This window comes from Bufo bufo, chromosome 6, assembly GCF_905171765.1.
Source record: "Bufo bufo chromosome 6, aBufBuf1.1, whole genome shotgun sequence".
Lineage (NCBI taxonomy): Eukaryota > Metazoa > Chordata > Amphibia > Anura > Bufonidae > Bufo > Bufo bufo.
The window spans coordinates 397090598-397108407 of NC_053394.1; the positions used below are offsets into that span (position 1 = coordinate 397090598).

The window sequence follows — 17810 nt, forward strand, 5'->3', positions numbered from 1 at the left end:
AAGACGAGAGTGAATCAAGGCAACAACAGAGGTTTGGCCGCTTCCACCAGATTCTGAAGATGTTCTAGAGGCGTAGACAACAAGAGTGTGCAAGCAATTGGATATAGGGAAACAAGGAAAGATTTAAGTCATGGCCCCAAGACAGCGGGCATAATGCCCAGGAGTAATGATAGTACCGCAGACCGCAATTGAAATATCAAGTTTAGGTGATTAGTAGATAAGGAAGAAGAAGTTCAGTTTTTGAGAGGCTCAGTTTTAGATACAGAGAGAACATGATGTTAGAGACAGATGTCAGACAATTACTGGTGTTTTGGAGTACAGCAGGGGTGATGTCAGGGGATGAAGTATATAGTTGGGTGTCTTCAGCATAGAGATGGTACTAAAAAAAAAACAAATTTACTCATATTATGTCCAATCGGGGTTGTGTAGAGAGAGAAGAGTAGAGGACCTAGGACTGAACCATGAGAAACTCCAACACCAAGAGGGAGATAAGAAGAAGTAGAACCAACGAATGATACACTAAAGGAGCGACCAGAGAGATAGGAAGAGAACCAGGAGAGTGCAGTGTCCTTAAAGCCAACTGAGTGGAGCATGGTGAAAGGAGTTTGTGGTCTACCGTATCAAATGCTGCAGGGGATCCAGAAGAATAAGTAGAGAATAGTCGTCATTCCTTTTTGCTGTCAGGAGATCGTTGACCGCTTTAGTAAAGAAAGTTTCTGTAGAGTGGAGAGAGTGGAAGGCATGATTGAAAGGAGTCAAGAAGAGAGTTTGTAGATAGATGGCTTATTAAATGAGAGTAGAAGAGATGTTCGAGGAGTTTAGAGATAAAGGGGAGGTTAGAAACAGGTCGGTAGTGAGCAGCATTGGTCGGGGGAGGAGATTCTTTCTTTAGTAGTGGTGTTATAACAGAAGATTTAAGAGAGTCCGGAAAGATACCAAAAAAGAGAGAAATATTGTAGTTAGATGAGTAATTACAGCTGGGGAGAGAGATTGGAGAAGGTGTGAGGGAATATGATAGGTGTGAGGGGACAGGTGGTGGGTCGAGAAGAAGAGAGAAGCCTGAAAACTTCATCAGTTATAGGCTCAAAAGAGGAGAGAGAGCATGTGGAAGTGTGGGAGGAGGATCAAAATTGGTTAGGGACTGGGAGATTCCTGCCGGATTGTTGTGCATTTTCATACGTATACAATATTATATAATGACATTATAATCAAAATGAATGCTCATCTCATTGCCTTTAAGAATAAGATCAGCCTGAACCAAAGTTATATTATATGGCTAAGGAAGCCAAGATGAGTTCATGGCAAGTTCAGTTTATAATTGTGAACATAAACAGACATTGTATTAAAAGTTATTGCTAAAGATATGAGACCATCTGTAAGGAGTATGCCAACTCCCTAAAACATGTCTGTCTGGAGGGAACAAGGTTACTTGATAAGGACTCATGTCCGTATCACACACTGGCTGTATGAGGTTCAATTTATATATTCATAATTATATTATATATATCTTTGCATGGTATATTTAGTTTACAACATATGTTAATCAATAATTCATATAACGTGTTATCTATGTGTAACAATGTATCGATTTATATATGTTATACCATGTATTTACCATTTAGAAGGTACAGAAACAAGTAAGTTTATGTTAATTGGATTTCAAAACAATAGTTATTCATGGATGTAGATAAATGAAATGTACAAGTTCCGATGCCAAGCATCAAAGCCGCTCAACCTATATTTCAAAAAGATAGGAGAAGACAGTCAACTCCAACAAGTCCAGGATATAGGTAATTAAAAGTGTTAGGAAAAGACCTTCCTCAATGATTTATGGTAAGAAAGGTCAACAAAGTCATGAAAACATATTATTAGATATTTAATTTTAATGCTTAAAAGTTGGGATGTTCATCTACAATACCGCAGTGCCATCTGGAGGCAGATGGACAACATTATATTATTTCATTATTTGTTCTATACCATATTAGGAGTTGATACAACGTCATGATGTTATTAGCATGCAAATACACCCACCTTACTTGATTGGGAATCCCTAATCTAAAGGGGATGATTCTTAGATAAGGGGGGGAATAATTACTCGTGTGCGAAATAGCAGAGGGAAGAGCAAGAGAAAAAAAAGAAGCTAGCAAGGGGAAAAAAGAAAGCGAGAGCTGGAGATTAAAAAAGGAAAAGAGAGAAGTGGATCTCTCTAGAGGGGTTTATCAAGATGAAAGCCATGGTGAGATGTGCTATGATGGACCACCCAGCTTTCCTAGGAGCAGAAGTGAGATTCCTACTAGGACTTGGTAAGAGACACAGAAAATGATATTTCATTTTATTAAGACTAATTTGATAGTGTGGGTGAAATTATACCATCTAGATTGGCGAATAAATAAATGATTAATTTAATTGATCATCTCCATATTGAGATGTAGTATTAGGATATTGTGAGGCTTCATTCTACCTGCAGAAGAATCTAGACTCATAATCTAGCAAAGCATTAAATAATTGCTTATATATATATTGATATTGATAGAACATTCTTCGCCAAGCTAAGTGATGGATTCCCACAGGAAAGACGTCAAGTCCTTCCCATTTAAGATCCTAGATCCCTGTTATTTGTCTTAATAGTCTTACCAATGTTATATATGTGAAAATAGTCCAGGATGAGGATGGGGCGGAAGGATACAGTTGTCTCTTCTAAGTTATATCCTTGGATGGATTTGCCCATCTTGAAGTCATGTGATGTGTAGTTGGTTAGAGGGGGCAGAATGTATTTAGCATTCTATAACGATGTCTAGGATTAGACATGCCCATCTTAATATCATGAGGTTTTCTCTGAACAGAAGTAATGTATATAACTTATGTTCCTACTTCGATATCCTAACCTAATAATAGCTTGTGTATAATGTGACAAGTTATTTCCACTCACATGTATTGTTAAGCTTGTAATGCTTTATATTAACGCTATATATATTCATTTGCATGTATCATTGTGTTTATTTACTTATATATGTTTATAACCTTGTAACCAATAAATCTGCATATTTTTATAATACCTGTGTATTATTGTATAATGCAGAACTACATTTTATCATTAACATCATCTCACGTCAAAAAGAACTTATTTATCTGAGGAAATAGTCGGACTCAGATGTGAATTGTATCAATTAGGTTGTCTACAATTCACCAGGTCATGATTTTAAGAATTTATGACAAATTTTATAAATTTAATTTTTTTATGGTAAATTATTTTTATGACCATAATTAATAATTCTTAAAGGGTTTCTGTCACCCCACTAAAGTGATTTTTTTTTTTGGGGCTAGTTAAATTAGTTATATAGCGATATATTAAAATATAATTGTGTTACTTACTTTGATCCAGCAGTTTAGTCAAAAAACGAAGTTTTATCATATGCAAATTCGGTCTCTACCAGCAAGTAGGGCGTCTACTTGCTGGTAGCTGCTGCAGAAATCCGCCCCCTCCTCTTGTTGATTGACAGGGCCAGCCGGGATCTCCTCCTCCGGCTGGCCCTGTCGGCATTTCAAAAATCGCGCGCCCGTGTTGAATCTGCGCAGGCGCTCTGAGATGAGGAGGCTCGTCTCCTCAGAGCTCCCTCAGTGCGCCTGCGCCGATGACGTCTTCTATTTCGATGATGTCATCGGCGCAGGCGCACTGAGGGAGCTCTGAGGAGACGAGCCTCCTCATCTCAGAGCGCCTGCGCAGATTCAACACGGGCGCGCGATTTTTGAAATGCCGACAGGGCTGGCCGGAGGAGGAGATCCCGGCTGGCCCTGTCAATTAACAAGAGGAGGGGGCGGATTTCTGCAGCAGCTACCAGCAAGTAGACGCCCTACTTGCTGGTAGAGACCGAATTTGCATATGATAAAACTTCGTTTTTTGACTAAACTGCTGGATCAAAGTAAGTAACACTATTATATTTTCATATATCGCTATATAACTAATTTAACTAGCCCAAAAAAAAAAATCACTTTAGTGGGGTGACAGAAACCCTTTAAATTAATTATTACCCACCGACAGGATATAACCAATCTTGTCTGTGGCCAGGTCCTCCTCCTCACAGCAGGACTTCTTCACTTCTATTACGTCGTCTCTGTCCCACAACCCCAAATAATTATTTCATACCTTTACCTCTCTGCCCCCCGTCCCCCGTCTGACACCCCTCATCTCAGCTGAGGACTATGCCTCTTATCTGTAAACCATCGGCAGCGTTAGATGAAGCTCGGAGCCGCCGTCCTCTCAGCCGCTCTACGTTACTACTCGCTGCTCTTCCCACATAACCTGCTTTACCGCTGTCTTCTAGAACACCACAAGCTCTCACCCCTGCGTCTCACACAGAGCAGAACCCAACAAATCCATCCCCAGCCCCGACACAAACATGATGCGATTTTCACGCAACGCAGAACTGATGCGTGAAAAACAACGCTCATGTACACAGACCCATTGAAATGAATGGGTCAGGATTCAGTGCGGGTGCTATACGTTCACGTCACGCATTGCACCCACGCGGAAAACTCGCTCGTGTAAAAAGGGCCTAAGGGTACTTTCACACTAGCGTTTTTCTTTTCCGGCATAGAGTTCCGTCCTAGGGGCTCAATACCGGAAAATAACTGATCAGTTTTATCCCCATGCATTCTGAATGGAGAGTAATCTCTTCAGGATGCATCAGGATGTCTTCAGTTCAGTCTTTTTGACTTTTCAGGACGGAGATAATACCACAGCATGCTACAGTTTTATCTCAGGGCCAAAATTCCGGAACACTTGCCAGAATGCCGGATCCGGCATTAATTTACATTTAAATGTATTAGTGCCGGATCCGGCATTAAAAATACCGTAATGCTGGATCCGTCCTTCTGGTCTGCGCATGCGCAGACCTTTAAAATTGTGAAAGAAAATAGAAATGGATCCGTTTCTCCGTATGACAAACGGACAGACGGATCTGTTCTTGCAATGCATTTGTGAGACGGATCCGCATTCCGATCCGTCTACAAATGCTGTACAAATGCATGCAGATGAAGGAACTGCTTGCCAGATCACTCTGCCGCAAGTGTGAAAGTACCCTTAAAGGGAATTTATCTCCTGTCCACTGATTGTGGGGGTCTATTTGCTGGGGGCCCCTGCCAGTCATAAGAACGGGGCCCATGTTCCCCCATTGGAATGGAGCAGCAGACAAGATCAAATCAACTACAAAGAAAATCCCCAGCGATAAGACACAGCGCGGCCATTTATGTGCTAACACTAGAAATAACAGAAGAAAATACATTTTACCCTCCCCACAGTGGAAATCCTACATCTGCCCCGACATAAGATATCGCTGACATCATTTCTAATAACTGATATGGAGAAAAGGGACAGAGTTACCCCTAAACATCTCCTGAGCACACACAGAGCCCCGATACCAGCAGATTACATCGCCGGCTCTGCTACATGGACATGACAAAGACTCAGCTGTAGTAACTGAACATTACACATACACAGCTCTGCTGCACACACTGATACAAGTCTTCAGAGGCATATTACACATTAACGGCTTGGCTGTATGCACATACAGCTCAACTACACAGACATTACACACATACAGCTCATCTACATAAACGTTACAGGTCTACAGCTCTGCTACATACAGACTGGGATTACAAGCAGTACAGCAGAGACCTGTGTACAGGGAGCGGATAATCCTGGTCATGTGATCTTCATGACTCCTCCCACACATGATCACATGGTTATGACATCATCACAGGTCCTGTACCTTCTACTGCAGCACAGCCTGACTCCTCCCACACACGATCACATGGCTATGACATCATCACAGGTCCTGTACCTTCTACTGCAGCACAGCCTGGAGCCTGACTCCTCCCACATCTGATCACATGGTCATGACATCATCACAGGTCCTGTACCTTCTACTGCAGCACAGTCTGACTCCTCCCACACACGATCACATGGCTGTGACATCATCACAGGTCCTGTACCTTCTCCTGCAGTACAGCCTAGCCTGGAGCCTGACTCCGCCCACACCTGATCACATGGTTATGACATCATCACAGTTCCTGTACCTTCTCCCGCAGCACAGCCTGGAGCCCGACTCCTGCACGTGGTGGTAGAAATTACAGCCCAGGAGGCTCCATAGTGAAGGGTTGTCAGAGGAGGACACGCCTGCCCCCAGGTAAGTGGAACACTCATCACATCCACACATATAAGGCTCCACAGCGACAAAGATACACAGCTCCATCCGCCCTTAAAGAGGACCTTTCACTAGAATAAAACATCTAAACTAACTATACAGACATGGAGAGCGGCGCCCAGGGATCTCCCTTCACTTACTATTATACCTGGGCGCAGCTCCGTTCTCTGGTTATAGCCTCCGGTATCTTCATAGTTAGGCTCCACCCAGGGGAACCTGACGCCGTCTCATTCTCCCATGCTGTAGCGCTGGCCAATCGCAGCGCTCAGCTCATAGCCTCAGAGGCTTTTTTTTCTCTCAGGCTATGAGCTGAGCGCTGCGATTGGCCAGCGCTACAGCATGGGAGAATACATTTTGAGGAGACCTTATTGTAGCAACCAGGCAGCAGGGGCAATAGGTGTAAGTTATGGTGGTCCGATGAGGGTAGTGGTTTTTTACTCACAGTTCTGTAGAGCTCCCTGGGCCGGCGTGCAGTGAATGGAAGGGCAGCACCAGTTCCTTCGGGGCACACTCTGTTGTCCAGGACTTCCGCCAGATGGTGGTTGAGGTGCCCTCGGTGGCGTGGTTTTAAGGTGCAGGGGAGGCAGTGTCCCTGGTGTTCGTGACGCCAGTACCCTTGGGTGCAAATAGGTGTTAAGTTCGCACAATAAGGAGACCAGTTCTCTTAACAAACTCTCAGTACTTTACTGAAGCTGATCCAACAGTTATCAATGTGCGCAAACGTCATTTACAGCATGGCAGCTTCTGCAAAGGTTCATTTTAGTTCCCAAAAGTTGCATAAGGGGTAGTTTTCTAAAACAATCAATCCCTTGTTTCTCCAGGCTGGAGGGATGTACGATCTCTGCTGTACTCTATAGTCATATACTTCTGTATCCTCTCTAGGAATACTATCTCCTGACAGATGGCCTTTCTGTCTTTGGTTATGGTGGGCAGCCAGTAGCTTAGAATCTCTCCACCAGATGCAGAGGAGGCTAAAGCCTGATAAACGACAACTACCTTCCTTTGCCAATATTCTCACTCCGTCTCTGGGTTGCCTGGATCTTCTATAATCTTTCCCTTCTATGGGCTGGTACGTGGAACTAACCCTGGTGTTTAGGTAACTCTCTAAAATGGCTGCTGAGGTGCAGCTAGGGCTGCAACGAATACTTGACCCTGAACCCCATTGAAGTCAATGGGGACCCAAACTTTTGAGCACTAAAGTGGCTGTAAAAAAGTCATGGAAAGGGCGAGAGGCCTGCAAATGCCATCAAAATGTGGTTAAGAGCATGGCAAGTGCTCTGCAAACAAATGTGGATAGGTAAATGACTTAAAATAACATAAAATACATAAAAAAAAAATATAATAATCTTGATCTTGGAGACGAGGTCCATATGGAAAGAAGGTGGAGGCGGTGGATGTGGCGGTGTAGGTGGAAGCGGTGGTGGAGGATGAGGAAGTAGCCTACACTTCTTTTTGGTTTATTTTTTATTTATTTTTTGTTTAAATTAGGGTACACCCCAAAACATTGGGAAATATAACCTGTAATAACCCCCTCCAGCCGTGCTAAACACACGTTCAGATAATACACTGGCCGCAGGGCAGGCCAGCACCTCCAAGGCGTAAAGGGCAAGCTCAGGCCATATGCCCAATTTGGAGACCCAGAAGTTGCAGGGGGCAGAACCATCAGTCAGTTCGTGTAGGCATGTGCATACTTACTGCCCCACGTCCCTGTGATGTCCACGATCCATTTGGATATCTTCTCTATCAACTTTCGATGTTCTTTTCTGCGCCTACCATGTTGATCACGGTTAGTGGGGAATCAGGGTTCCACGCCGGAGAGGGAGCGTGAGAAAGAAAGACCATATCCAAGGGAGGTCAATGGCTGCAATGGGATGAAGCGGAAATGTGGGACAAGTTATTAAAGCAGAAGGATCGAATGAAAGGGCCAATTAAAGACGAATTTTTGAAATTTAAATGTCACCCACCAATGGAACAGATGATTTTTAAAAATGTCGGTCCCCGTCACCTATGCAGAGCAGAGGTTTATTAACGGCAAAAATTGTAAAATGTCACCAAAGAATGTAACAGAAAAATTAGTGACATTTATTAACCTATCTACTAGGTAGTGCAGGGGTCTATCACAGCCAAAAATTGGTGAATGTCACCCGACAATGTAACACACAATTTAGTGAAATGACATAAAATAAAATACGTACAAATTAAAAAAAATAATCTTGATGTATGAGGTGGAGGTCCATATGGAGTAGGAGGTTGAGGAGACGGTGGACGTAGCGGTGTAAGTAGCCAACACTGGTTTTTGGTTTTAATTTTAATTGAATTTTTTAAAAAATAGGGTATACCCCAAAAGAGTGGGAAATATCAAAAATACAACAATGAGCAGTTGCGCTGTAGTATAACAATGGCTGGGTATTCTGAGGAGCCCTGACATTAAAATATTTTCATCTTCCTTCTGAGTGGGCCCCAAAGCAGAAGCTTACCCTATATCTATGTCCCTGTAACAGAGAAACCCTTTAACCCCTTCGCTTCCAGCGCCATACATGTACAGCGCTGGAGCGATGGGCAAACATGGCACCCACTTGAGCATGCAGCGGGCCGTTTCACAGTCATTAAAGCCTCAAGTGAGATCACGGCAGTTAAAGGGTGAAAAACCCGGAAGGTTGTGCTTCCGGGCTTCTTACCGGCATCCTCTGCAACCAATGAGGATGCCGGTAATTGTCTTGTTGAAAAGACCCAGGGTATTGAAGCTGCAATTTTTATTTTGGCCAGCAGGTGGCAGGCCAACATAAGAAACTAGCAAATCAGAACAATTAATGGATCTAAAAAATCCATGATTGTTCAGGATTAAAAAAATTAATTGATTTTGTAGGCTCAAATCCGAGTTTCAAAATCACTAAAAAGTAAAAAAAAAGTTAAACATACAGTACAGACCAAAAGTTTGGACACACCTTCTCATTCAAAGAGTTTTCTTTACTTTCATGACTATGAAGGCATCAAAACTATGAATTAACACATGTGGAATTATATACATAACAAACAAGTGTGAAACAACTGAAAATCTGTCATATTCTAGGTTCTTCAAAGTAGCCACCTTTTGCTTTGATTACTGCTTTGCACACTCTTGGCATTCTCTTGATGAGCTTCAAGAGGTAGTCCCCTGAAATGGTCTTCCAATAGTTTTGAAGGAGTTCCCAGAGATGCTTAGCACTTGTTGCCCTTTTGCCTTCACTCTGCGGTCCAGCTCACCCCAAACCATCTCGATTGGGTTCAGGTCCGGTGACTGTGGAGGCCAGGTCATCTGGCGCAGCACCCCATCACTCTCCTTCATGGTCAAATAGCCCTTACTTTCAAAGTTTTCCCTATTTTTCGGCTGACTGACTGATCTTCATTTCTTAAAGTAATGATGGCCACTCGTTTTTCTTTACTTAGCTGCTTTTTTCTTGCCATAATACAAATTCTAACAGTCTATTCAGTAGGACTATCAGCTGTGTATCCACCTGACTTCTCCTCAACGCAACTGATGGTCCCAACCCCATTTATAAGGCAAGAAATCCCACTTATTAAACCTGACAGGGCACACCTGTGAAGTGAAAACCATTTCAGGGGACTACCTCTTGAAGCTCATCAAGAGAATGCCAAGAGTGTGCAAAGCAGTAATCAAAGCAAAAGGTGGCTACTTTGAAGAACCTAGAATATGACATATTTTCAGTTGTTTCATACTTGTTTGTTATGTATATAATTCCACATGAGTTAATTCATAGTTTTGATGCCTTCAGTGTGAATCTACAATTTTCATAGTCATGAAAATAAAGAAAACTCTTTGAATGAGAAGGTGTCTCCAAACTTTTGGTCTGTACTGTATATAAAAAAAAAAAACATTTTTAATCACCCCCTTTCCGTAGAATAAAAAAATAAATACCTAAAAAAATTAAATGTGATCAAAAAGTCACACACACTCCAAAATGGTATCAATAAAAACGACAGATTGTCCCGCAAAAAAATTAATCCCCACCAGAGGTCGCGCTATATTTTTTCCAGAAGAGTAAAAATACTACTCTTACCATTTTTGTGGAGTATTTTTAGGCGAGGAGGAGTACAAAATTTGAAGTAATAGAAATAACTAATACGTAGGCCTACATAATGTTAAGGGCTTGTCCACATCTGCATTGTACGGGGCTCTGTCGCAGATTCTGTCAAAGATTGGACAAAAAAAACATACTTACTTGCAGGACTTTTTTGTATGATAAACAGAATCCTGAACAAAAACTGAATGGACTCCATAATAGTCAATGGAGTCTGTTCAGTTCTGGTTGGGTCAGTTATGTGTCCGATCCAGCACTTGCGTTATTTTTGTTGTTCTGCTCATCTAACGGAGCAGAACAACAGAAATAAATAGTGGTGGTGTGAACGTGCCCTAAGAGGTGGGTATTTATGCCAGGGTACTATTACTTGTTACGGCAGGCATCTATAGCGAAGTAATAAAGTACACTTCAATATAGTGGATCTTCCCCGTACTTAATCACAAGTCAGACAGGTCAGTCATCAAAGTGACGGCTTTCCTGACAGAAAGAGTAGGCCGCAACAGCCCTCTGGTTATAGGTGGCATACAGCTGCATGTAGGTCTATGTGATCTACGCAACAGCCCTCTGGTTATAGGTGGCATACAGCTGCATGTAGGTCTATGTGATCTACGCAACAGCCCTCTGGTTATAGGTGGCATACAGCTGCATGTAGGTCTATGGGACTCACAGGCAGGGTCCCATTAGCACTGGGACCCTGTCCTTGTCTAAACCAGTGGATCCTATGACATGTCACATGGGAGGGAAGCAGAGCTTCACTTCCAGCCTAAGTACTTCAGAAAGGCCTGAGAGCCACAGCAGGGCACAGACCTTCCTGCCACTGCCTGCCTCTCACAAACCCCACTTAACACCACATGTACATATCACCCATACTGGAGGCTGCAGTGCCACAGCTCCTTCTGTGCCCATACACCATGGGTGAATACACACCCTGTAGAGATGACAGCTGGTGCCCCCCTACCCACAGCGCCTCTCACCACAGGAGAAGAGTTAACTTACTGGGCTCATCCTGAGCTTGAAATCGGCCCAGGTTTTGACGGAGATGGAGCAATACCTTCATGTCACCCAGTCGCAGGATGAAGCTCGGCACAGTCCGGTATTATACAAGTTCACAGCAATCCTCCGAACATTCTTTTGGCGCATTGTCCGTGGCACACATTGTAGAGAAGATACCTGGTGCCCCCCTACAGCGCGCCTTACCGCAAGAGAAGAGGAGCTAACTTACTGGGCACACCCTGAGCAGCAGCTGGGACCGGAGGACGAACACTGCTCAAGTTTCTGCGCATGGTGCTCCGAGTGTTGTAGAGTGTGGGCTGCCCTGTGCAGATGGTGTGCACATATAGATAGATCGCGCGCTGCAGCTTTACAGTAGCGTGCCGAATGGTTGGCAGCCCGCTCAAAGCAACCAATAACAAGCTCCTTGCTGTTATGTCAGGCACAGGCAGCATCACTGCGCGCCCTGAGCTGCTGAATGTAGGGGAAAAGTCGAAGGCGTATTGGTACGCCTGTTCAGACCATTTTACTCCTTGAAAAAAGTCGAACAGGCGTCTATGACGCTTGTACAGGCGTTATTGCGTCCTCTGGTCCCTACACAGCTCAGTAGATAGAACTATAAAAAAGTTACGGGGGGTCAGAATTTATTTTTTTCTCAAAGTTTACATTTATTTTTACACTATTTAGACGTAGAAACCTATACATATGTGGTATCGTTGTAATTGTGCTGACCCGGAGAATGAAGGGCACAGGTCAGTTTTTCCACAAAAAGGGAACAAAACCCATAAAACAGATGCGTAATTGTGTTTTTTTTTTACAATTCCAACCCATTTGATTTTTTTTTCTGCTTCCCACTACATTGTATGCCGTATTAAATGATGGCTTTAGAAAGTACAGCGTGTCCCACAAAAAATAAGCCCCATACGGCTATGTGAAGGGAAAATAAAAAAGTTATGGCTCAGGGAAGATAGGGACCGCTGTATTTAGTCATAAACCGCTACATCTGTGTGGTCGTGAGTAGAGATGAGTGAATTTCTGAAAAATTTAATTCGGACGGGTTGCCGAATTTCACCAAAAAATTTGATTCGATCCGAATTTATTTGTGACGAATTGCGTTAAAAAACAGCTATTCCTGGCTGCGGAGAGCCTGTATAGTGGTGTAGAACACGGTGCATTGCAGGAAAATGCATAGGGAGTCAGTATGACACGCAGATGACGGGCGTCGCTCTTAGAATCACTGCACACTTTACTTAGGGCTCTTTCACACTTGCGTTATTGTCTTCCGGCATAGAGTTCCGTCGTCGGGGCTCTATGCCGGAAGAATACTGATCAGGATTATCCTAATGCATTCTGAATGGAGAGTAATCCGTTCAGGATGCATCAGGATGTCTTCAGTTCCGGTACGGAACGTTTTTTGGCCGGAGAAAATACCGCAGCATGCTGCGCTTTTTGCTCCGGCCAAAAATCCTGAAGACTTGCCGCAAGGCCGGATCCGGGATCAATGCCCATTGAAAGGCATTGATCCGGATCCGGCCTTAAGCTAAACGTCGTTTCGGCGCATTGCCGGACCCGACGTTTAGCTTTTTCTGAATAGTTACCATGGCTGCCGGGACGCTAAAGTCCTGACAGCCATGGTAAGTGTAGCGGGGAGCGGGGGAGCAGCATACTTACCGTCCGTGCGGCTCCCCGGGCGCTCCAGAGTGACGTCAGGGCGCCCCAAGCGCATGGATCACGTGATCACATGGATCACGTCATCCATGCGCATGGGGCGCTCTGACGTCATTCTGGAGCGCCCGGGGAGCCGCACGGACTGTAAGTATACCGCTCCCCCGCTCCCCGCTCCTACTATGGCAACCAGGACTTTAATAGCGTCCTGGGTGCCATAGTAACACTGAAAGCATTTGGAAGACGGTTCCGTCTTCAAATGCTTTCAGTACACTTGCGTTGTTACGGATCCGGCAGGCACCTCCGGCAACGGAAGTGCATGCCGGATCCCAACAACGCAAGTGTGAAAGAGGCCTTATTTGGTCAGTTACGGGGCCAAACCTGACCAAATAACAAAAGTGTGAACTCAGCCTTACAGGTCAATGTTAGTGGCAGGTATGAAGAACTGTGCAGCGGCCCAAGATCCTACTATAGAGTGAAAGAGCGCACTTCTTTTACACCGTCATCAGCTGATTCCACATAGATTTCTGCAGAACCTGTTCTGTCATACGCTGAGAAAGTAGTGCCCCCATGACAGAGTGGTGAGTGTGGCAACAGCATGAGACGTCAACACAGTGGCCCAGTCACAGAGTGGTGAGGGTGGGAATTAAAGATGGCCTTGCGGTTCGCCCGGCGGTCGTTTCGCAGCGAACTTTGCGAACATGCGAACATATGGAGATATTCGCGACCGCCATATTTTTACATTGTGAAGAACTTCGACCCATGACACATCCATTAGGTGGTACAGGACAGCCAATTGAGACATTTCAGCACATGGACGTACCCCCTACCTTATAAATAAACCTGATCTGGCCGCCATTTTACATTCAGTCTTTTGCCAGTGTAGGGAGAGGTTGCTGTGTGGAGCAGGGACAGACTGTTAGAGACACCAAACGCTAGCTAATAGGGCCACAAAAGTCCTTTTAAGCACTAGTATAGGTGTGCTATCGATATGTGTGATACACAGAGGGGTGCGATATACTTATAATATACTTTTATAATGAGTCAAAAAACACATAGATCTATATAGTGATCACCTGGAAGTCAGGGGGCTAGCGGCTTACTAGGGTCATTTTTATATAGGGTAAGGTTCCGGACGGGGTCGCTCTTATCAGGGCGGGTGGTCTGTTAGGCTATCAGGGCCAGAATACCACCCCTCTGTAGGGCAATATCAGGGACAGTTCTTTGCCCACCTTGTCCTTCATTACCACATCATCATCTACCCCATTCATTTTCAATGGGGCTGGAATGTGCTATCCACATTTGCGGATCCGCACTTCCGCATCTGTGCTTCAGTTTCCGCAAAAAAATTGAACATGTCCTATTCTTTTCCGCAATTGCAGACAAGATTAGGCATTTTCTATTATAGTGCCGGCGATGTGCGGTCCGCAAATTGCCGAATGCACATTGCCGGTGTCCGTATTTTGCGGATCCGCAAAACACTTATGGACGTGTGAATGGACCCTCATAGTAAAATTATTAAAGGTTACGTTTTATCTTTATGTATATTCTAATGGATTGCCTTCCTTGTACAATGTTAGAACATACTTTCTATGTTTGGCTACTTTCACACTAGCGTTGTTTAAATCCGGCGTTCAATTCCGACACCGGGACTGCCCGCCGGATCCGGAAAAACGTGTGAAAACGGATTACATTTGAATCCTGATCAGGATTTTGATCACAATGAAAAAATGCATTTTTTTTCACATTTTTCGGGTTTAACATGCAAAAGCCGGATCCGGTTTGACTGAACACAGCGCCGGATCCGATTCAGTCAAAGTGTTCAGGATTTTTGGCCGGAGGTAAAAATACAACATGCTACGGATTTCTGAAAAGCCTGATCAGTCAAAAAGACTGAACTGAAGACATCCTGATGCATCCTAAACGGATTACTCTCCATTCAGAATGTATTAGGATAAAACTGATCAGTTCTTTTCCGGATTTGAGCCCCTAGGACGGAACTCAGCGCCGGAAAAGAAAAACGCTAGTCTGAAAGTACCCTTAGAAAGTATATTATAGTCCATTTGTATTGTGCGGCAGTTGTGTGCGGTTCTTCTGCGATACTGCAGGTATATAGAGGGACAAGCGTTATTGGAACAAATAATTTCTACTGGTGTGATATACCAGTCCCCCCCCCAAAAAACTGATTGAAGCAGGGTGTTATATACCAATATACTTTATTTACATTTGGGTATTGTATAGTGCATTTGCGCATGCGCGTATGCGAAAATTATATTGCCGATATTTCACATTGAAAAAAAGAATGAATGGAGATTGCAAATTCGAATAATACATCTGCTATGTCACTGTCCATGTTGTGGGACTATTTGTGCACTTCTAGTAATTATATCTGGGCTGCAAATATGAGCTGAAGGTTTTTCAGGTTCGCCTGCCATTAAAATGAATGGGACCCGCCGCAAACTTGCGGTTTGCGAACGTTTGATCACGTTTGCGAACCGTCTCGGCAGATGTTCGTCCATCACTAGTAGGAATCGCATGAGTCTTCAACACAGTGGCCCAGTCACAGAGTGGGCCATGCTAATCGTCCTCCGGCGGTCCACACAGCCGATTATGGCATTTCCCCCACCCACCGAGCTGACTGCCTGCTACCACTGCCTCTGTGAACCCGTGCACCGCTACTTCTTTCTGGACAGTAGCCGGTGGTCTACCCCGGGCACGTTTGGCTAAGATCTACACTGCTTCCACCCTGCTGACTCACAGCCACACTACCACCCTGCTGGCTCAGCCGCTGCCTCACACGCAAGCTGCCACCCTCTTCTGCTGATGATGACAAGCCCCCTCTTCATCCATCTCCCTGTGCGATTGGCCACATCATTGTCTGCCTCTGTCTGCACGTCACTGATGTCACCCTCACCAGTCTCAGGGCCACGTGTCTGATCGCTTGCAACACCAGCTCCCACACGACTATCATCCTCATCGTCCATGACACCGCACTTTCACCCCAATAACAGATGCTAGGATTACTGCAATTACTGTTTAAAACAATCTAAAATCTGTAGTAATAGATCACTTTTAGTAACTCCAATTAGTGCAGCAAGGTGTAATAGAATAGTCCCTATTGCCCAGGCTTTACACTCTTCTATTGGTTCCTGCTCTCTCCCTACAGTGTGGATAATGCCTCCCTATCCTTTCCCTACACTATCAATAATCTTTCCCTGAACTGATCAAATATTTTTTGGGGGGAATAAAGTCTTTCCTGATCACTGTCCCTAGCGCCTGTAACGTCTCTCCCTGCACTAAGTTCACTGTAAAATAGCAGAGACCAGGCATGAGGAGGCCTTTTATAGGGCTGTGACATCACAGGGCTCGCTATCTGCTGATTGGCTGCCTGCATGGCATTGTGGGTGCTCCCTCGTTCCCGGGCTTCTTACTTTCACTTTGTAACATGTGCAGCAGACATTTTAGAAAAAATGTGATTCGTTACCACGAAGTGCTAGGAAATTTGACTTCGGGACAAATACATTTTTTCCTGAAATTCGGATCGAATTCCACTTCGTCAACTTCGATTCGCTCATCTCTAGTCATGAGGAGCTGTCAAAAACTAAATCTACCAACCCATTGTCTGTCTAGATAGTAATAATAATCTAATATTATTTATGTATCGTCAACATATTCCACCGTGTTTTACAATTACCCGGATAACATAGGACCTGTAGAATCCTCCACTGATCCAGCACTGAGGCTCCTGTGGTCTCCTTCAGTCTGTTTACATCACTGCAGGGACAGTATTGGTTGGAGCTCTGATGGCGGTATGTATATTACCTGACCATTGGGGTCTATGGTGGTCACGTGCTGTTCATACTGGCATCACTAATGACATCTTTTATTCGCTGTAGGAAGGTGTGACCTAACCATTAAATTTCTTTGACCTCACACATGATATGGCCTTGACTAAGCTATTCAACTCATGTTCCAATTTATTCAAAAAGAGAGAACATAACATTTACACATTATTATCTCCTTCAATGTCTCCTCCTGTTATCTCCAGTTATTGTAATTTACATCAGATTCTTTATGATTTTACATTGTCTCATCTTCATTCCATTCAGGTTCCTACAATATAGGATCCACTCACTGGATATCTTCTATATAAGATACTTCTACGGATTTACCCGACAAGAATGGACAGGGACAAGATGGCGGAGAGGATAATAAATCTCACCCTAGAGATCCTCTTCAGGCTTACTGGAGAGGTGAGAGGTTCTGATGATGTCACATTACTTCTTCTTATCTATGTTACTAACAGATAGACATTATTGGAGAGGTGAGGGACTCTGGAGATGTATGGAGAGATATTTATTACTGTGTCTCTCCATAACCAGGACTACACAGTAGTGAAGAAGACCTCTAGTGAGCGCTGTCAGGCCCCTGTGTCTGAAGGATGGGGAAGAACCCTGAGCCCAATCACAGGGCCTCCACCTCACCCCCTGATACATGAGGAAGTCAATAGAGAGAAGATCCTAGAACTCACCAACAAGATGATTGAGCTGCTGACTGGAGAGGTGACACTGCTGGGAATGCTGGGACATTATACAGGAACGCTTTGAAGCGATCTGGGTGATGACTGTATCATTGTGTTGTCAGGTTCCTATAAGGTGTCAGGATGTCACCGTCTATTTCTCCATGGAGGAGTGGGAGTATTTAGAAGGACACAAAGATCTGTACAAGGACGTCATGATGGACGATCACCGGCCCCTCACATACCAAGGTAATAGACATGACTAAATACACATGTCCTCTCATTATCTGTATGTAAGGAATAAATTCAGTCACTGGATGTGTTTCTTACAGTTAAGGAAGAGATAAAAACACC

The 17810-nt window shown here is 44.0% G+C and overlaps 1 protein-coding gene and 1 long non-coding RNA gene across 2 annotated transcripts in view; both read left to right on the plus strand.

Annotated features, from left to right (window-relative positions):
• Positions 1-17810, plus strand: part of LOC121003535 (gastrula zinc finger protein XlCGF26.1-like) — a 1829815-nt gene that overhangs the window by 1468059 nt on the left and 343946 nt on the right. The window lies entirely within an intron of this gene.
• Positions 6052-17377, plus strand: LOC121003587. The gene is made up of 3 exons (XR_005779528.1): positions 6052-6185; positions 17047-17190; positions 17320-17377. It is a non-coding gene; the product is annotated as an uncharacterized LOC121003587 (long non-coding RNA).